The 19,342-nt window shown below is 35.9% G+C and overlaps 1 non-coding gene across 1 annotated transcript; it reads right to left on the bottom strand.

Moving 5' to 3' along the window:
* Positions 1-18,003: 18,003 nt before the first annotated feature.
* LOC112780236 (small nucleolar RNA R71) lies at positions 18,004-18,107 on the bottom strand. Its single transcript, XR_003191088.1, has one exon. It is a non-coding gene; the product is annotated as a small nucleolar RNA R71 (small nucleolar RNA).
* Between the last annotated feature and the right edge of the window lie 1,235 nt (positions 18,108-19,342).

Consider the following 19,342-nt stretch of genomic DNA (forward strand, 5'->3'; position numbering starts at 1 on the left):
CCCAGGATAAGCAGCAGTTGGGCGTTGAACGCGCAAAACATGCAGCGTTTGGGCGTTCAAACGCCAGGATGGTGGGGAGGAGGTAAATTCGTTTTTTCTTCATATTTTTCATTTTAATCTTAATTTTCATGTTTCAATTCATGATTTCTTGCATAAACATGTTACAAACCCTGATTTCTAAAATCCCTAATTTCTAAAAACCCCACTTTAAAAATATCAAATGTATCTTAATCCATAAGTACAAATCCTTTTTTTATCCAATTCAACTCTTTTTCAAAATTTTCAAAACAAATCTATCTCTTTTCATTCAAAAATCTTTTCAACTAATCAATATCTTTTTCAAATCTCCATATTATCTTTTTCAAAAAAAAATCCAAATTTATCTTTTTCAAATATCTTTCATATCTTTTCAATTTTAAATTATATCTTTTTTTATCATACTTATCTCTTTTTAAATCATATCTTCTATCTTATCTTTCTCCCTATTTTTGAAAAACCCACCCCCCTCCCTTTTAAAAACACATTTGGCCTCCTTCCTCTCATCCACCATTCAACACTAGCTCTCCTTCTATCCCTCTCCTTTCTTTTCTTTTGCTTGAGGACAAGCAATCCTCTAAGTTTGGTGTGTTTATCCGTGATCACTAAATCATACCCACTAAGATCATGGCTCCTAAAGGAAAATAACCCACTCCAAGAGGCAAGAAAGAGAGTATTCCAAAACCACTTTGGAATCAAGGGAGGTTCTTAACCAAAGAACATTCAGACCATTACTACAAAATAATGGGTCTAAGATCTGTGATCCCGGAAATCAAGTTCGATCTGAAAGAAGATGAATATCCGGAGATCCAAGAGCAGATTCGAAACAGGAACTGGGAAGTCCTAGCTAATCCTGAAATGAAAGTGGGAAGGAATATGGTTCAAGAATTCTACGCTAATCTGTGGCAAACAGACAGGCAGAGAATATCTGGAGCTGCCCTCTATGACTACAGGACTGTGGTCAAAGGAAAGATTGTTCACATCCACCCTGACAAAATCAGGGAGATCTTTAAGCTACCTCAGCTGAAAGATGACCCAGACTCCTTCAATAGGAGAATAATGAGAACAAACAAGGGCCTGGATAAGATTCTAGAGGATATATGCTTTCCTGGAGCCAGGTGGACCACCAGCACGAAGGGTGCCCCAAGTCAACACAAGAGAGAAGATCTCAAACCAGTCGCCAAAGGATGGCTGGACTTCATTGGGCGTTCTATATTGCCCACCAGCAACCGTTCTGAAGTCAATATTAGAAGAGCAGTGATGATCCATTGCATTATGTTAGGAAAAGAAGTAGAAGTTCATCAACTGATCCCATCTGAATTCTACATACTTACCAACAAGAACTCCAAGGATGCCAGGTTGGCTTATCCAAGCCTAATCTCTATGCTCTGCAAAGATGCTGGAGTAAAGATGGGAATAACAGAGTATATCTCAGTGGAGCAACCAATCACTAAAATCACAATGGAAAAACAACAAATAAAGGATGACCCCATCAAGAGGAGGGCGCAAGAATTCCTACCAGAACTCCCTCAATTTGAATACTGGGAGCATCTTGAGGCATCTGTCACTAAGTTGCAAGAAAGCATGGATCAATTGAAGGAAGAACAGCAAAATCAAAACAGCATACTTTGCAAACTGCTCAGAGAACAAGAGGTGCAAGGGCGTGAGTTAAGAGAACTAAAGCGTCAGAAACTATCTCTTGAAGGGCCAACCACCCCACAGACTAAAGAGGCATCCGCTTTCCAAAGTCAAGGTTGTTGAGTTCTGATCTTAACCTTAACCCTGTGATAACTTTTTTTCTATTATTTGAGTTTCACCTTAGGAGTCATATAATCGCAATTAGTATTTATATTTTGGTTTTATCCCGAATTAAGCTATAATTTATTTTTCTCATCATCATTAAACATGAATAAAATTGAAGATTTTCTTTAGAACAAGGAGGCAATAATTTTCGAGTTTTTAATAAAACAAATTCTAATTGTTTACATGTGGTGGCAATGCTTTCTGCCTTCTGAATGAATGCTTGAACAGTGAATATGTCTTTGGAATTTGATGTTCTTGAATGTTAAATATGTTGGCTCTTGAAAGAATGATAAACATGAGACATGTTATTGGTAATCTGAAAAATCATAAAAATGATTCTTGAAGCAAGAAAAAGCAGTGAATACAAAGCTTGCAAAAAAAAAAAAAAAACAAGCAGAAAAAGCCAATAACCCTTAAAACCAAAAAATAAGGGTAATAAAAAGGATCCAAGGCTTTGAGCATCAGTGGATAGGGGGGCCTAAGGAAATCAAATCCTGGTCTAAGCGGCTAAACCAAGCTGTCCCTAACCATGTGCTTGTGGCGTGAAGGTGTCAAGTGAAAACTTGAGACTGAGCGGTTAAAGTCAAGGTCCAAAGCAAAGAGAAGAGTGTGCTTAAGAACCCTGGACACCTCTAATTGGGGGCTTTAGCAAAGCTGAGTCACAATCTGAAAAGGTTCACCCAATTATGTGTCTGTGGCATTTATGTATCCGGTGGTAATACTGGAAAACAAAGTGCTTAAGGCCACGGCCAAGACTCATAAAAGTAGCTGTGTTCAGGAATCAACATACTGAACTAGGAGAATCAATAACACTATCTGAATTTTAAGTTCCTATAGATGCCAATCATTCTGAGCTTCAATGGATGAAGTGAGATGCCAAAACTGTTCGGAAGCAAAAAGCTACTAGCCCCGCTCATTTAATTAGAATCTGAGCTTCACTCAAAAACTCTGAGATATTATTGTTTCTTGACTCATTTTTATTCTATTTTATCTATCTAGTTGCTTGAGGACAAGCAACAGTTTAAGTTTGGTGTTGTGATAAGCGGATATTTTATACGCTTTTTGGGGTTAATTTCATATAGTTTTTAGTATGTTTTAGTTAGTTTTTAGTTTATTTTCATTAGTTTCTAGGCAAAATTCATATTTCTGGACTTTACTATGAGTTGTGTATTTTTCTGTAATTTCAGGTATTTTCTGGCTGAAATTGAGGGAGCTGAGCAAAAATCTGATTCAGGCTGAAAAAGGACTGCTGATGCTGTTGGATCCTGACCTCTCTGCACTCGGAATGGAATTTCTGGAGCTACAGGAGTCCAATTGACGTGCTTTCAATTGCGTTGGAAAGTAGACATCTAGGGCTTTCCAGAAATATATAATAGTCCATACTTTGCTCAAGGATAGATGATGTAAACTGGCGTTCAATGCCAGTTCCATGTTGCAGTCTGGCGTCCAGCGCCAGAAACACGTTACAAGTTGGAGTTCAACGCCAGAAACAGGTTACAGCCTGGCGTTGAACGCCCAAAACAGCCCAGGCACGTGAGAAGCTTTAGTCTCAGCCCCAGCACACACCAAGTGGGCCCCAGAAGTGGATTTCTGTACTATCTATCATAGTTTACTCATTTTCTGTAAACCTAGGTTACTAGTTTAGTATTTAAACAACTTTTAGAGACTTATTTTGTATCTCATGACATTTTAGATCTGAACTTTGTAATCTCTGACAGCATGAGTCTCTAAACTCCATTGTTGGAGGTGAGGAGCTCTGCTGTGTCCTGATGAATTAATACAAGTATTTCTGTTTTCTATTCAAACATGTGTGTTCCTATCTAAGATATCCATTCGCACTTCAACATGAATGTGATGAATGTGACAATCATCATCATTCCCCCACGAACGCGTGCCTGACAACCACTTCCGTTCACCGTAGAATGAATGAATATCTCTTGGATCTCTTAATCAGAATCTTCGTGGTATAAGCTAGATTGATGGCAGCATTTAAGAGAATCCGGAAAGTCTAAACCTTGTCTGTGGTATTCCGAGTAGGATTCAGGGATTGAATGACTGTGACAAGCTTCAAACTCGCGAGTGCTGGGCATAGTGACAAACGCAAAAGGATAGTAAATCCTATTCCGGTACGATCGAGAACCTGCAGATGATTAGCCGTGCGATGACAGCGCACCTAGACCCTTTTCACTGGAAGGATGGATGGTAGCCATTGACAACGGTGATCCACCAACACACAGCTTGCCATAGGAGGACGTGCGTGCGTGAATCAGAACCAGAGGAAAGCAGAATTTCAGAAGACAAAGCATCTCCAAAACTCCAACATATTCTCCATCATTGCATACAAGTATAATTTGTGTTCTGCCCTTTTATTCCTTGCAATCAAATTTGATAAGTGAATTATTTTATTGTTTTCCTGACTAAGAGTTACAAGATAACCATAGATTGTTTCAAGCCAACAATCTCTGTGGGATCGACCCTTACTCACGTAAGGTATTACTTGGACGACCCAGTGCACTTGCTGGTTAGTTGTGCGAATTTGTGAAGAATTGTGATCTCCAATTTCGTGCACCAGCTACCATCTAGTTGAGAACCCTACTCTTATTTGGCATTAGCCCCTGCCTATGTTCTATTTGCTTTAATATCTTTGTTGTGGGCTTAATTTTCTTTCTTTTTCCCTCCTTTTAGGCTGGCCACCATGAAGGGACAGGAAAAGCTTCTAAATGGGGGCAACATACAAGTCCCTCCGCACAACCTTTTGAAGGAGCTTGTCAGTTATAGCAACCCGTCCACCTTGCTCTTCTTTGCATGCACCGAGGACGGTGCAATCTTCAAGTGTGGGGAGGTTCGGTCGTCCAACCGACCTCCGTGGGTAACAATTCCCTTTTCTAACACCGATTCTTGATTTTCTTTTTTAGTTAGCTATTGCATTGCATGATAGATTGTATGTTAGTTAGAGCTTGTACATATTTTACCACTTCTTTTTATGTAAGGACTACTTGGTTGAGGTGATGATTTCCTTTCCAAGAAAACTGTTTTAGGGCACCCTACCAATTTGAAAAAATTTTTGTGTTGAACTTGCTTGAAGGAATTAATTTTGGAACATGGCTTTTGAGCTAAGAACACAAGCATGTAAGTTTTGAGCCTAATTGTGTGGTTACATCATATGTGTATTATTCTCTTTCTATGATTGTAATCTTTAATTTGTTTGATTCTTTATGTCCATTATTTCATGTATGAATGCATTTATATGATTGAGGCCATCATTTTATTTAGCTCACTTACCCAAATAGCCTACCTTTCATCAACCATTGTTAGCCAATTTTGAGCCTATTTAATCCCTTTTGTTCTTAATTTTAACACATCACTACCCCTAAGTGAAAAAAAATAAATGTCCCTTAATTTGGGTATTGGGAACTTGGAAACATTGGTTGAGGTAAGAGTGTATTTTGTATTTTTGTTGAAAATCATGGGATTGGATACATGATCATGCATTAAATATGTAAAACCATATACATTGATACGTTTGTATATACTTTAGTGAAAAAATGATAAAGAAAAATAAAAAGAAAAAAATATATAAAAAAAAGAAAAAGAGAAAAATAAAAGCAATAAAAAGGGGACAAGAATGCCCCAAAGCAAAGTAATAATAACAATGCATATGGAATGTGAATTAAAGAGAATGCATGAGTAGCTAGGTATTGTATTAGAATTGTATAGGTTGTTACACTACTAGAAATAGGGCTTTTTCGGACGAATTTTGAGACGAAATTGAAATAAATTTCGAACAAATTAGAGACAAATTTTTTTTTTCAAACAAAATTGGGACGAATTTTTTTTGTCCCAAAAAGCCTTGTTGCTAATTTAAATTTTGTCTGAAATTTCGTCCGAAATTTTTTTCAGACGATTTTGTGACGGATTTCGAATAGGCATTTATCTGCTAGATTTTTAACTATTATGATGTATTTTAGACGAATTTCAGACAGATTAGCCAACATAAAAATAACGTATTTCAGACAAATTTCAAACATAAAAATATTAATTTTTAGACAAATTTCAAACAAAAAATATACTTTATTTCAGACAAATTTCTAACGAATTTAGTCAAATATAACAAATTTTTTTCGAACAAATTTTAGACAAATCAAATATTTCTTTTCAATTAAATTTTAGACAAATTTAATTTAAAAGAATTTAGGTATTTGAAACAAATGTCATACAAAAGAATTATTTTCGCACAAATTTTATATAAATTTAATATAATATTTCAAACAATTTTCATACAAAATAATTTGCTATTTAATATATAAATATTTTAAAAAATAAATTGTATTCGATCTGCTTTCTATATTAAGACCATCATAATCATTGTTTTCATATTACATCATCGAAATCATAAACACATAATAAAATCATGAAAAAATTAATTACCATAAAAGAGTTAAAAAAATATTTATTATTAAAATACTTTTATCCATAAATGTAATCAAACTAAGATAAGAAAAAAAATACTTAAACTAAAACAAAGAAAGCCTTTAAAAAGGTCAAATATCATGAATAAAATAAAATGCACTAACTAATTCACCTAAAAATTCCTTAATCTAAATCAGAAAAAACATATACTCCTGACATCAATCACTTATGTTATCATCCTCATCATCACTAGAGCCTGTCCCAAGCTTATCTTCTGCAGGATTAGACAAGGTTGAAGGAAGTGGGAGATTCAACTTTTTATACAAAGCATTAATTGTCTTTTTAGTAGAACCAATTCTTTTCTGTTGAACCTTTAGTTGACGTCCTGATCTTTTAACTTGTGCTCAGCATTACTTAACATTTTGCTCTGACCACTGGAGAATACATAAATCAAAACAAAATGTTAAATTCAAAAACATTGGCAAATGATAGAAAAAGAAAAGTGTTAATAGAGTTGAAGGAAAACTACTAACATTGTTAATAGGATTAAGAGTTTGTATTAAATCAACAACCATAGCACGAGGAAAAAGAAGCTGAGCTTTCTTCAATATGTCTTAAAACTAAATTAAGATAAAAAAGCATACAAGTATCTAGACTTCACCATACAGTTCTCGCAAGTTAAGGCTATTACATGAAATAATCGCTTAATAGGACCCAGACAATAACTTCAATAAAAATCCATGTATAAAATAGAAAATAATATGGCAAGAAGAATGCTAGCAGCAAAACTAATCAGAAGAAATCCAGATTTTCACCTCAATATCAGTACTTGAATATAAATATATACCTGATTTAATCCTAAGGCATTCTGCTTTGTTACCAATATGCTCAAGGTTCTGTCACATGACACAAAACAAAATAAATGCAACCAAATTAGAGAAGGTTAACTGACTCTAAACCCAAAGCACCGTCACAAATCCAAATATTAAACTTCAGTGCCCACATCAGGAAAATCAAATATTATCCCAAACTACAATAGCAGGATGCAGGAAAGAAACCCAAACCAGACACATATAAAACTCGAGATTGCCTTCACTGCAACCCTTTGCTATCATTGTTGCCATCTTCCAATCAAATTGTGACAATAAAAGAAAGCATTATTGGTAAGAGTTTTGTATCCTCTTAATTTAAAAGAAATCAAATTGAACTCCTCCCAAGTCTAATCAGCAAAATCTGAAACAAGATAGATAATAATAACATTACAATCCACAAGATCGATTCTGTTACAAGTGAGCAAACTATTCACCATTTATTTTCTCTATCCCACATAAAAGAATTCTAATTAGCATTAAATCTATATTTAAACACTCATGTAACAGTAGCAATAATAATAACAATCAAGTATTAAATCTACATTAAAACAGCAATAATCAAATATTAATATGGTAACAATTAAGTATTAAATTTACAATAAATCAGTAACAATCAAATATTAAACCAAAATTTACAATAAATCAGTAACAATCAAATATTAAACCAGCAACAATCAAGTATCAAGTATTCTATACAATAACAATTAAGTATTAAATTTAAATTAAACAAGCAACAATCAAGTTTTAATCCAACAACAATCAAGTATTCTATACAAATTCCAATTAGCATCAAAAGTTTAAAACGACAACACCAGCATCAAATTCCAATTGCTTTCAAATTTGCTTTAAAATGTCACTGTATATAAATTCTAATAAACATCAATTTATTTATTCTAAATCTACAATTAAACAGCAACAATCAAGTTTTCAAAATCAATATACAATAACAAAAAAAATAGAAGTCCAGAATCACAGCTATCTCACAGTGTTTCAATCTATTCCCATCATAGAGCCAAAGTCAGAGGAGGCATGAGATGGAGAGGGCCAGAAGCAGAAACAGAGGAGGCACAAGACAGGTACAAGGCAGAGGCAGAACACGCGCAAAGAATAGGGCGACCAAGCACGACGAAGCAAAACCTGGCAAGGGGGAGGCAGAAGCAACAGAGAGCCACGCCGAACAATGACGACAGAGACGCATAAGAGAAAGGAGATGCGCCAATGCAGTGAAGGCGAACCACGGACATAGGCGACGGCGCAGTGAAGGAGATGCACAAGAGACGACAAGACGATGCAAAGAAACCGGTGATGTGCGGTGGCGGTGACAAACTGAGTGAGAGAATGAGATGCTGAGAGCTTTGCCTCTGTGAATTGTGAGTTGTTAGAGTCAGAGAGAGTGAAGGGGAATGGGGCTGCGTTAGGGTTTTAATTTTTCCAAAAAGAAGAGTGGGGGAACGGCGTCGTTTTCGTGGGAGGTGTTTAAAAGAAATAAAAATCGAACCGGTCCGGTTTTTTAAACTCGCCGGTTCAGCAGTTTTTCTTAGAACCGACCGGGTCAAACCGGTTCACACCAGTTTTTTCCTTGTTTGGTCTCTTGTTCTACCTGGACCGGTTCACCAGTTTTCTGGTCCAATCGGCCGGGTCGGTCCGGTTCTAACAACATTGGTTGAGAGGGAGATTGAGAGATGGAGACAGTGAGGCTTGAGAGATTAGGAATTTAGGGGTTTTTTTATATATAAATCAGCAAAACGAACCAGTCAGTTATTTAAAACCGCCGGTTGACCGGTTTTATCAAACCCGTCCGATCCAAACCGGTTATCACTGGTTCTTTTCCTTCTTCGGTCAGACACTTCAACCAGACTAGCTACCTAACCGGTTTACTGATTTTTTGGTCGAATCGGCCGGTCCGTTAAAATGGTTCTTATAACTATGGATTCACAGCCAAGGAACCAAAATAATGACCCTTATCATAAGAACAGAGAAACAGAGGGAAGAAATAGTTACCTTGTACTATTCATGGTGAGGGTTGAGCACCGATTGAGGGATAGGCAGTGACGGTTGAGCGCCGTTTGAGGGATACGCAACAATGTCTTTGGTGTTTAGGGTTTACGACAAACAGCACCAATTGAGAAAGGGCGCGCCGACGGAGTAGCGCCGATGGAGGGTTGTGAGAGAGGGTGCGAGGTTGCGAATCTGAGGAGGAGGCTTGCGGTTAGGGTGCGAGGGTTGCGACAGAGAGGGTGCGACGGAGGGCTGCAAGATAGGGATCAGAGAGAGGGCTAGGTGCAAAGGTTCTCAGCAGTAATAAAGGTTCTCAACAGTGATGAAGATGAAGGGCTGGGTGCCGAAAAGCCTTTGATGTATTCATTTGTATTTTTTTTTTAATTTTTAATATATCTTAATCTTATATGAAAAAAGTATATGATTTTTTTTATTTTACGTGATTTTTTTATTCTTATTTATTATTTGTATTATTTTTTTAAAAGATTGGATATAATATATTTTTAAGTTTTTATATACCTGATTCTTTTAGATACATTTTGTCTTAAATTTTGAATTATTATAACGTAAATAATTAAAAGGATAAATTAAAAAATAATAGACTAATTTAAAATATAAACAATATTTATATACTAAATGTTAAAATTTTTCAATAAACATTTGAAATTTGTTTGAAAACTGATGCACTTTTAAACAGAATTTACCAATGATGTTATTTTCATCCCAAATTTGCAGGAAAAAATTTTAGCTACTTCGAAGGATAAGCTATAGTAAAAGCATTTAAGACTAATTATAGACAAATTTGGGATAGAATTAACATTTTTCAAAATGTGTCCCAAATCCGTCTGAAATTATTGCGCATATTCAGATGGAATACAGACGAATTATAGTTTTTGTCCAAAATATGTTGCTAATCTGTATGAAAATTTTGGCGCCATCCAAAAAAAATTTGGCGCCAAAATTTGGGACAAAATTTAGACAAATTTAGGACAGAATATATTATTCCAATGTCTCCACTAAAAGTTGTTCAACATTTGTCTCAAATTTGTCCGAAATGAAAAAGTCATTCAGACGGAATAAATTTCGTTTGAAATTTTCGTCCGAAAAAACCCTATTTCTAGTAGTGTTATATGTGTTTGGTGAGAGCTTAAGTTAATCAAAGATTCAAATTTCAAGTTCACCTGGCCATATATGCATCCCTACCTTTACCCTAGCCCCATTACAACCTATGAATAAGTCCTCATGATAAATGTATGCATGCATTGAATAATTGTTGATTGTTAAATGAAAAACAAATCTTGGAAAGCATGATTAGAGGAGAATTGAGTGAATCAACCCTATACACTTGAGCGACTAGAGCGGATACACTTCCGGTGAGGGTTCAATGCTCAATTCCTTGTTCGCTGCTTTCACGAGCTTTCTTCTTGCAAGTCTATTTGAACTTCATTTTGATATTTGAATTGGTGGGATTCATGAATTGTGATATGATCTTAGCCCTACTTGTTCATATACGTTCTTGGAGATTGATTTACTTTTAACCAAGTAGGTAGAATCATTTTGTATTTAGTTGCACGCATGTAGATAGGTGCATATAGTTTATTTGCATTGAATAAATTTTCATACCCATTTTCTTGTCTTTCTTAGTTTAGCATGAGGACATGCTCAGTTTAAGTGTGGGGAGGTTTGATAAATCCCAATTTTGTGGTTTATCTTCTGTTGGATTTAGGAAATTTTATCAACTTTTCTCACATTTATTCAATGAAATAGCATAGTTTTGTAAATTTCTCCTAATTTGTGCTTAAGAGTAAAATCATACTTTTTAGGCCTTTAAATTGATAAATTTAATTCACTTTAATTCTATTTGATGCCTTGATATATTTGTTAAGTGATTTCAGGATTAGAAGGCAAGTATTGGATGGAAGAAGTGAAGAGAAAAGCATGCAAAGTGGAGAATTCATGAAGAAATGAGCATTTGGAGAATTGAATCTACGCGCACGTGTCACCCATGCGCACGCGTGAGAAGGACATTTGCAAGGCCACGCGTACGCGTTACCCATGCATATGCATGAGAATGAAATCTGCCAGTGACGTGCATGCGTCGTCCACGCGCACGCGTGACGAGCGGCACGTGAATCACTTAAAGTGAATTTGCTGGGGGTGATTGATTTCTGAGCTTTCCAGGCCCAAATCCAACTCGTTTCTGAGGCTATTTCATGCAGAATTGAAGATTGGACAAAGGCGGAGCAATTAGATTAGCTTAGGATCATGTAGGTTAGTTTTCTAGTGAGAGAAGCTCCCACTTCTCTATAGAATTAGGGTTCTTAGGCCAATTTTCTTCTTAGATCTATGTTTTAATTCTTGTTTTCATCTAGTTTTCCTTGCAGTTTCTTATTCCTATATCTTTATTCTTCTTAGTTTTCTTGTTAATTTCCCTTTTGAGCCTCTTTTTATGTTTATGAATTATTGTTGGATATGGATTTCTTCTCATGCAATTTTATGTTTCCGTATCCTTTTATGTTGATCTTAGTTACTATTGTTGATTTCTTGTTTGTGTTAGTTATGATTTTCATTAATTCTTCCATTTTGTGATATTTACTTTTATTGCACTCTAGGTGTTTGTTAAAATATTTTCTCTAATTTTAGAGTAGTTTTCTTTACCTTTGAACTAAGCTAAGGGAATTGAGTGACCTTGAGTCATTGGGTCTCTTTGAATTGGTGATTTGAGAACCCTATGTGGCCAATTTATTACCATTAACACTAGCCTACTACTAAATCAATTAGTAGCTAAGTTAAGACTTATGGATTGATGTTGATCAAGCCTATTTGATGTACTTCAAGCATTGAAGTAGACATTGTACGTACTTCAACCATAGAAGTAGACTAAATGGGTTGGTCCCTTATAATTATCAATACATGGTTTGTAGACAAGGATGGTGATCTGAATTCCTATGCCTAGCCAAGAGTTCTTTCCCTTTCTTTTTTAGTTCTTGTTATTTACTTTCTTGTTATTTATTTTTCTTGTCGAATCATCAAATCAAACCCCCTTTTTCCCCTTTATAGCCAATAATTGATCACTTTATTGCAATTCCTTGTGAGACAACCGGAGGTTTGAATACTTCGGTTAGTTTTCATTGGGGTTTGTACTTGTGGCAACCAAATATTAAAATTTGATGTGAGAGTTATTAGTTAGTTTGGAACTATGCTTACAACGAAGAAATTCTATTTTTATTGAGGAATTTCTAGACCAACGATAATTCTCACTTATCACCCACACATCAAATAGTTCCAATTCCATGATGTACTTTTGTGGCTTTTCATTCTTCTTGGGTAAACTCCCAACTCTCTGACACTCATTGCAATTCTTCACCAACTCTCTTGCTTCTTTGAAGATTCTAGGCCAGAAAAATCCACATTGTAGCACCTTAGCAGTAGTTCTCTCTCCTCCAAAATGTCCTCCATAGGCAGATCCATGACATTGCCAAATGACCTCTTGTCTTTCTTCATGTGAGATGCAAGTATGCCATCAATGCATCTTTTGAAGAGGTAAGGCTCATCCCATATAAAGTACTTGGTATCATTGATGAGATTCCTTCTCAAGTGTTTGTTGACTTAGGGGGTAATTCTCCAATAGCTTTGAAATTGGCATGTCTGCAAACTATGGTGCCTCCTTGATCATCATTAATTGCTCATCTGGGAAGCATTCATTAACACAGGCATTGTAGGCTTCATTCTCCTCACATGGGATTCTTGAAAGGTGGTCTGCTACCTTGTTTTCTTCTCCACTTTTGTCTTTGATTTCAATGTTGAACTCCTGGAGTAATAGGATCCATCTGATCAACCTTGGCTTGGACTCTTGCTTAGTTAGCAAGTATTTAAGTACTGCATGGTCAGTAAAGACAACTACTTTAGAACCAATGAGATACGATCTGAATTTGTCAAAAGCAAAGACAATAGCTAAGAGTTCTTTCTCTATGGTGGTGTAGTTCTTTTGTGCTTCATTAAGGACTTTACTGGCATAATATATGACATGCACTAATTTGTCTCTCCTCTGTCCCAATACATCACCAATAGCAAAATCTGATGCATTACACATCAACTCAAAGGGTAGTTCCCCAATTAGTGCTGCTATAATGGGTGCAGAAGAGAGCTTACTCTTAAGCTCCTCAAAAGCCAGCATGCATTCTCTATCAAATATAAAGGGGTACATTAGAGACAAACAAGTTACTCAATGGTTTAGCAATTTTTGAGAAGTCTCTAATGAACCTTCTATAGAAGCCAGCATATCCCAAAAAGCTCCTAACTGCTTTCACATTGCAAGGTGGGTGTAATTTTTCAATCACTTCCATCTTGGCTCTGTCCACTTCTATGCCTTTCTTAGAGATTTTGTGACCAAGGACTATCCCTTCCGTAACCATAAAATGACACTTTTCCTAGTTTAAAATCAGGTTAGTCTCTTGGCATCTCTTTAACACTAAGCCAAGATGGTGTAAGCAATTATGGAAAGAGTCACCAAATACTGAAAAATTGTCCATGAAGACCTCTATAAACTTCTCAATCATGTCAGAAAAAATGGGCAGCATGCATCTTTGGAATGTGGCAGGTGCATTGCACAAGCCAAAGAGCATGCGTCTGTATGCAAAAACACTATATGGACAAGTGAAAGATGTCTTTTCTTGGTCCTTAGGGTCCACTACAATCTGGTTATAGCCTGAATATCCATCCAAGAAATAATAGTACTCATGCCCAGCAAGCCTCTCCAACATTTGATCCATGAAGGGTAGAGGGAAGTGATCCTTCCTTGTGGCTTCATTAAGTTTTCTGTAGTCTATACACATGCGCCATCCGGTGACTGTTCTTGTTGGTATTAGCTCATTCCTTTCATTTGACACAACTGTGATTCCTTCTTTCTTGGGAATTACTTGAACAGAGCTCACCCAATGACTATCTGAAATGGGGTAAATACCCCTGCTTGCCATAGCTTCAGCACTTCCTTTTGCACAACTTCTTTCATTGATGGATTCAATCCTTTTTATGGCTGGATTGTGGGCTTGGCATCCTCCTCAAGAAGGATCTTATGCATGCACATTGAGAGGCTTATTTCTTTCAGGTCAGAGAGAGTGATGAGCGGATAATTTATACGCTTTTTGGCATTGTTTCTACACATTTTTCAGTATAATTTAATTAGTTTTTAGTATATTTTTATTAGTTTTTAATTAAAATTCACATTTCTGGACTTTACTATGAGTTTGTGTGTTTTTCTGTGATTTCAGGTATTTTCTGGTTGAAATTGAGGGACTTGAGCAAAAATCAGATTCAGAGGTTGAAGAAGGACTGCAGATGCTGTTGGATTCTGACCTCCCTGCACTCAAAGTAGATTTTCTGGAGCTACAAAACTCCAAATGGCACGCTCTCAGTTGCGTTGGAAAGTAGACATCCAAGGCTTTCCAGCAATATATAATAGTCCATACTTTGCCCGAGTTTAGATGAAGCAAACTGGCTTTCAACACCAGTTCCATACTGCATTCTGGAGTTAAACGCCAGAAACAGGTTGCAAAGTGGAGTTAAACGCCAGAAACAGGTTACAAACTGGCGTTCAACTCCAAGAGAAGCCTCTACATGTGTAAAGCTCAATGCTCAGCCCAAGCACACACCAAGTGGGCCCCAGAAGTGGATTTCTGCATCATTTACTCATTTCTATAAACCCTAGTAACTAGTTTAGTATAAATAGGACTTTTTACTATTGTATTTACATCTTCAGATTAGATCTTTGATCAGTTTTATGCTATCTTAGACCTTTATGGGGGCTGGCCATTCGGCCATGCCTGGACCTTCATCACTTATGTATTTTTAACGCTAGAGTTTCTACACACCATAGATTAAGGTGTGGAGCTCTACTGTTCCTCATGAATTAATGCAAAGTACTATTGTTTTTCTATTCAATTCAAGCTTATTCCTATTCTAAGATATCCATTTGCATCCAAGAACATGATGAATGTGATGATTATGTGACGCTCATCATCATTCTCACTTATGAACGCGTGCCTGACAAACACTTCCGTTCTACATGCAAACAAGCTAGAATGAATATCTCTTAGATATCTAATACAAAAGACCGAGTCCGAGATATTAGAATCTTCATGGTATAAGTTAGAACCCATGGACAGCCATTCCTGAGATCCGAAAAGTCTAAACCTTGTCTGTGGTATTCCGAGTAGGATTTGGGAAGGGATGGCTGTGACGAGCTTCAAACTCGCGAGTGCTTGGCGTAGTGACAGATGCAAAAGGATAGTAAATCCTATTCCAGAATGATCGAGAATGGACAGATGATTAGCCATGCAGTGACAGCGCATTGGACCATTTTCACAGAGGGGATGGGATGTAGCCATTGACAACGGTGATTCCCTACATAAAGCTTGCCATGGAAAGGAGTAGGAATGATTGGATGAAGATAACAGGAAAGCAGAGGTTCAGGAGGAACGAAAGCACCTCTATACGCTTATCTGAAATTCTCCCCAATGAATTACATAAGTATCTCTATCCCAGTTTATATTTTATTTATGTTTTTATTATCAATTCATCTTAACTATTTGAATCCACCTGACTGAGATTTACAAGGTGACCATAGCTTGCTTCAGGCAGACAATCTCCGTGGGATCGACCCTTACTCACGTAAGGTTTATTACTTGGACGACCCAGTGCACTTGCTGGTTAGTTGTGCGAAGTTGTGATAAAGAGTTGAGATTACAATTGTGCGTACCAAATTGTTAGCGCCATTGATGATCACAATTTCGTACACCAAGTTTTTGGCGCCGTTGTTGGGGATTGTTCGAGTTTGGACAACTGACGGTTCATCTTGTTGCTCAGATTAGGTAATTTTATTTTAATTTTAAGCTTTTTATTTCTTATTTTCGAAAAATACAAAAAAATTTATTCTTTTTCGTTTTTCCAAAATAATTTTCAAAAAATCCAAAAAAAATTAATAAAATCATAAAATTAAAAATAATATTGTGTTTCTTGTTTGAGTCTTGTGTCAAATTTTAAGTTTGGTGTTAATTGCATCCTTTTATTTTTCTTAAAATTTTTTCGAAAACACATGCATTGAGTTTCTTTCTTGTTCTTCATGATCTTCAAGTTGTTCTTGATAAGTCTTCTTGTTTGATGATTAAAATTTCTTGTTTTGTGTCTTTTCTTATTTTTCTTATGCATTCTTGAATTCTTAGTGTCTAAATATTAAAAATTTCTAAGTTTGGTGTCTTGCATGTTTTCTTTTATTAAAAATTTTTTCAAAAATACATACTTGATGTTCATCATGATCTTCAAAGTGTTCTTGGTGTTCATCTTTGCATTCGAAGTGTTCTTGCATGTTTCCTTTGTTTTGATCCAAAATTTTCATGCATTGAGTCTTTTTGATGTTTTTCTCTTTCCTTGTTAAAATTCAAAAATAAAAAAAATTCTTTCTCTTATTTCACTCATAAATTTCGAAAATTTGAGTTGACTTTTTCAAAAATTTTAAAATCTAGTTGTTTCTTATGAGTCAAATCAAATTTTCAATTTAAAAATTTTATCTTTTTCAAATCTTTTTCAAATCAAATCTTTTTCAATTTTTTGTCTTTCATATTTTCGAAAATTTCAAATTAATTTTCAAAATCTTTTTCTTATTTTTATTCCATATTTTCGAATTTAATGCTAACCATTAATGTGATTGATTCAAAAATATTAAGTTTGTTACTTGCTTAATAAGAAAGGTTCAATCCTTAAATTTTAAAATCAAATCTTTTTGTTTCTTGTTAGTCAAGTAATCAACTTTAATTTTCAAAATCAAATCTTTTTAAAATTCTTTTTCAAATCTTTTTCAAAATAAATTTCAATCACATCTTTTTCAAAATTTAATTTCAAAATCTTTTCTAACTTTTTATCTTTTCAAATTTGATTTTCAAATCTTTTTCAATTAACCACTTTACTTTTTGTTTGATTCTTATCTTTTTCAAAACTACCTAACTAACTCCCTCTCTAATTTTCAAAAATCCCTTCCCTCTTTTTCAAATTTCCTTTTTAATTAACTAATTGTTTTAATTTCAATTTAATTTGATTTCAATTTTAATTTTCGAAATTTAACTTTAAATTTTATTTTTATTTTAATTGATTTTCGAAATTCCCTCTCTCTCATCTCCTTCTATTTATTTATTCATCTACTAACACTTCTCTTCCACCCAAAAATTCGAACCCCATCTTCCTCTCTGTGTTCGAGTTTTTCCTCTTCTCCTTCTTACATTCTTCTCTTCTTATACTTGCATAAGGAATCTCTATACTGTGACATAGAGGATTCCATGTTTTCTGTTCTCTTCTTTTTCATATGAGAAGGAACAAGGATAAGAATATTCTTGTTGAAGCTGATCCTGAACCTGAAAGGACTGTGAAGAGGAAGCTAAGGGAAGCTAAAGCCCAACTCTCTGGAGAAAATCTGACAGAAATTTTCGAAAAAGAAGGAGACATGGCCGAAAATAATAACAATGCAAGGAAGATGCTTGGTGACTTTACTGCACCAAATTCCAATTTACATGGAAGAAACATCTTAATTCCTACCATGGGAGCAAACAACTTTGAGCTTAAACCTCAATTAGTTTCTCTGATGCAACAGAACTGCAAGTTCCATGGACTTCCATCAGAAGATCCTTTTCAGTTCTTAACTGAATTCTTGCAGATCTGTGATACTGTTAAGACCAATGGGGTTGATCCCGAGGTCTACAGGCTTATGCTTTTCCCGTTTGCTATAAGAGACAGAGCTAGAATATGGTTGGACTCTCAACCTAAGGATAGCCTAAACTCTTGGGATAAGCTGGTCACGGCTTTCTTAGCCAAGTTCTTTCCTCCTCAAAAGCTTAGTAAGCTTAGAGTGGATGTTCAAACCTTCAGACAAAAGGAAGGTGAATCCCTCTATGAAGCTTGGGAGAGATACAAGGAACTGACCAAAAAGTGTCCATCTGACATGCTTTCAGAATGGACCATCCTGGATATATTCTATGATGGTATGTCTGAATTATCAAAGACGTCATTGGACCATTCTGCAGGTGGATCCATTCACCTAAAGAAAATGCCTGCAGAAGCTCAAGAACTCATTGACATGGTTGCAAATAACCAGTTCATGTACACTTCTGAAAAGAATCCTGTGAGTAATGGGACGCCTATGAGGAAGGGAGTTCTTGAAATTGATGCTCTGAATGCCATATTGGCTCAGAATAAAATATTGACTCAGCAAGTCAATATGATTTCTCAGAGTCTGAATGGAATGCAAGCTACATCCAACAGTACTCAAGAGGCATCTTCTGAAGAAGAAGCTTATGATCCTGAGAACCCTGTTATAGCAGAGATGAATTACATGGGTGAACCTTATGGAAACACCTATAACCCCTCATGGAGAAATCATTCAAATTTCTCATGGAAGGATCAACAAAAGCCTCAACAAGGCTTTAATAATGGTGGAAGAAATAGGTTTAACAATAGTAAACCTTTTCCATTATCCACTCAGCAACAGACAGAGAATTCTGAGCAGAATCCATCTAGCTTGGCAAATATAGTCTCTGATCTATCTAAGGCCACTTTGAGTTTCATGAATGAAACAAGGTCATCCATTAGAAATTTAGAGGCACAAGTGGGCCAGCTGAGTAAAAGAGTCACTGAAATCCCTCCTAGTACTTTCCCAAATAATACAGAAGAGAATCCAAAGAGAGAGTGCAAGGCCATAGATTTAACCATCATGGCCGAACCTACAAGGGAGGGAGAGGACATGAATCCCAGTGAGGAAGACCTCCTGGGACGCTCAGTGATCAATAAGGAGTTCCTCAATGAGGACCTAAAGGAATTTGAGGCTCATCTAGAGACCATAGAGATTCCATTGAACCTCTTTCTGCCCTTCATGAGCTCTGATAAGTACTCTTCTTCTGAAGAGAATGAAGACATTACTGAAGAGCAAGTTGCCAAGTACATTGGTGCAATCATGAAGCTGAATGTCAAATTATTTGGTAATGAGACTTGGGAAGATGAACCTCTCTTGCTCACCAATGAACTGATTGTATTGGATAGGCAGAAATTACCTCAAAAGAAATAAGATCCTGGTAAATTCCTAATTCCCTGTAACATAGGCACCATGAACTTTGAGAAAGCTCTATGTGACCTGGGGTCAGGAATAAACTTAATGCCACTCTCTGTAATGGAGAAACATGGGA

The sequence above is a fragment of the Arachis hypogaea genome, chromosome 19, assembly GCF_003086295.3.
Source record: "Arachis hypogaea cultivar Tifrunner chromosome 19, arahy.Tifrunner.gnm2.J5K5, whole genome shotgun sequence".
Classification (NCBI taxonomy): Eukaryota; Viridiplantae; Streptophyta; class Magnoliopsida; order Fabales; family Fabaceae; genus Arachis; species Arachis hypogaea.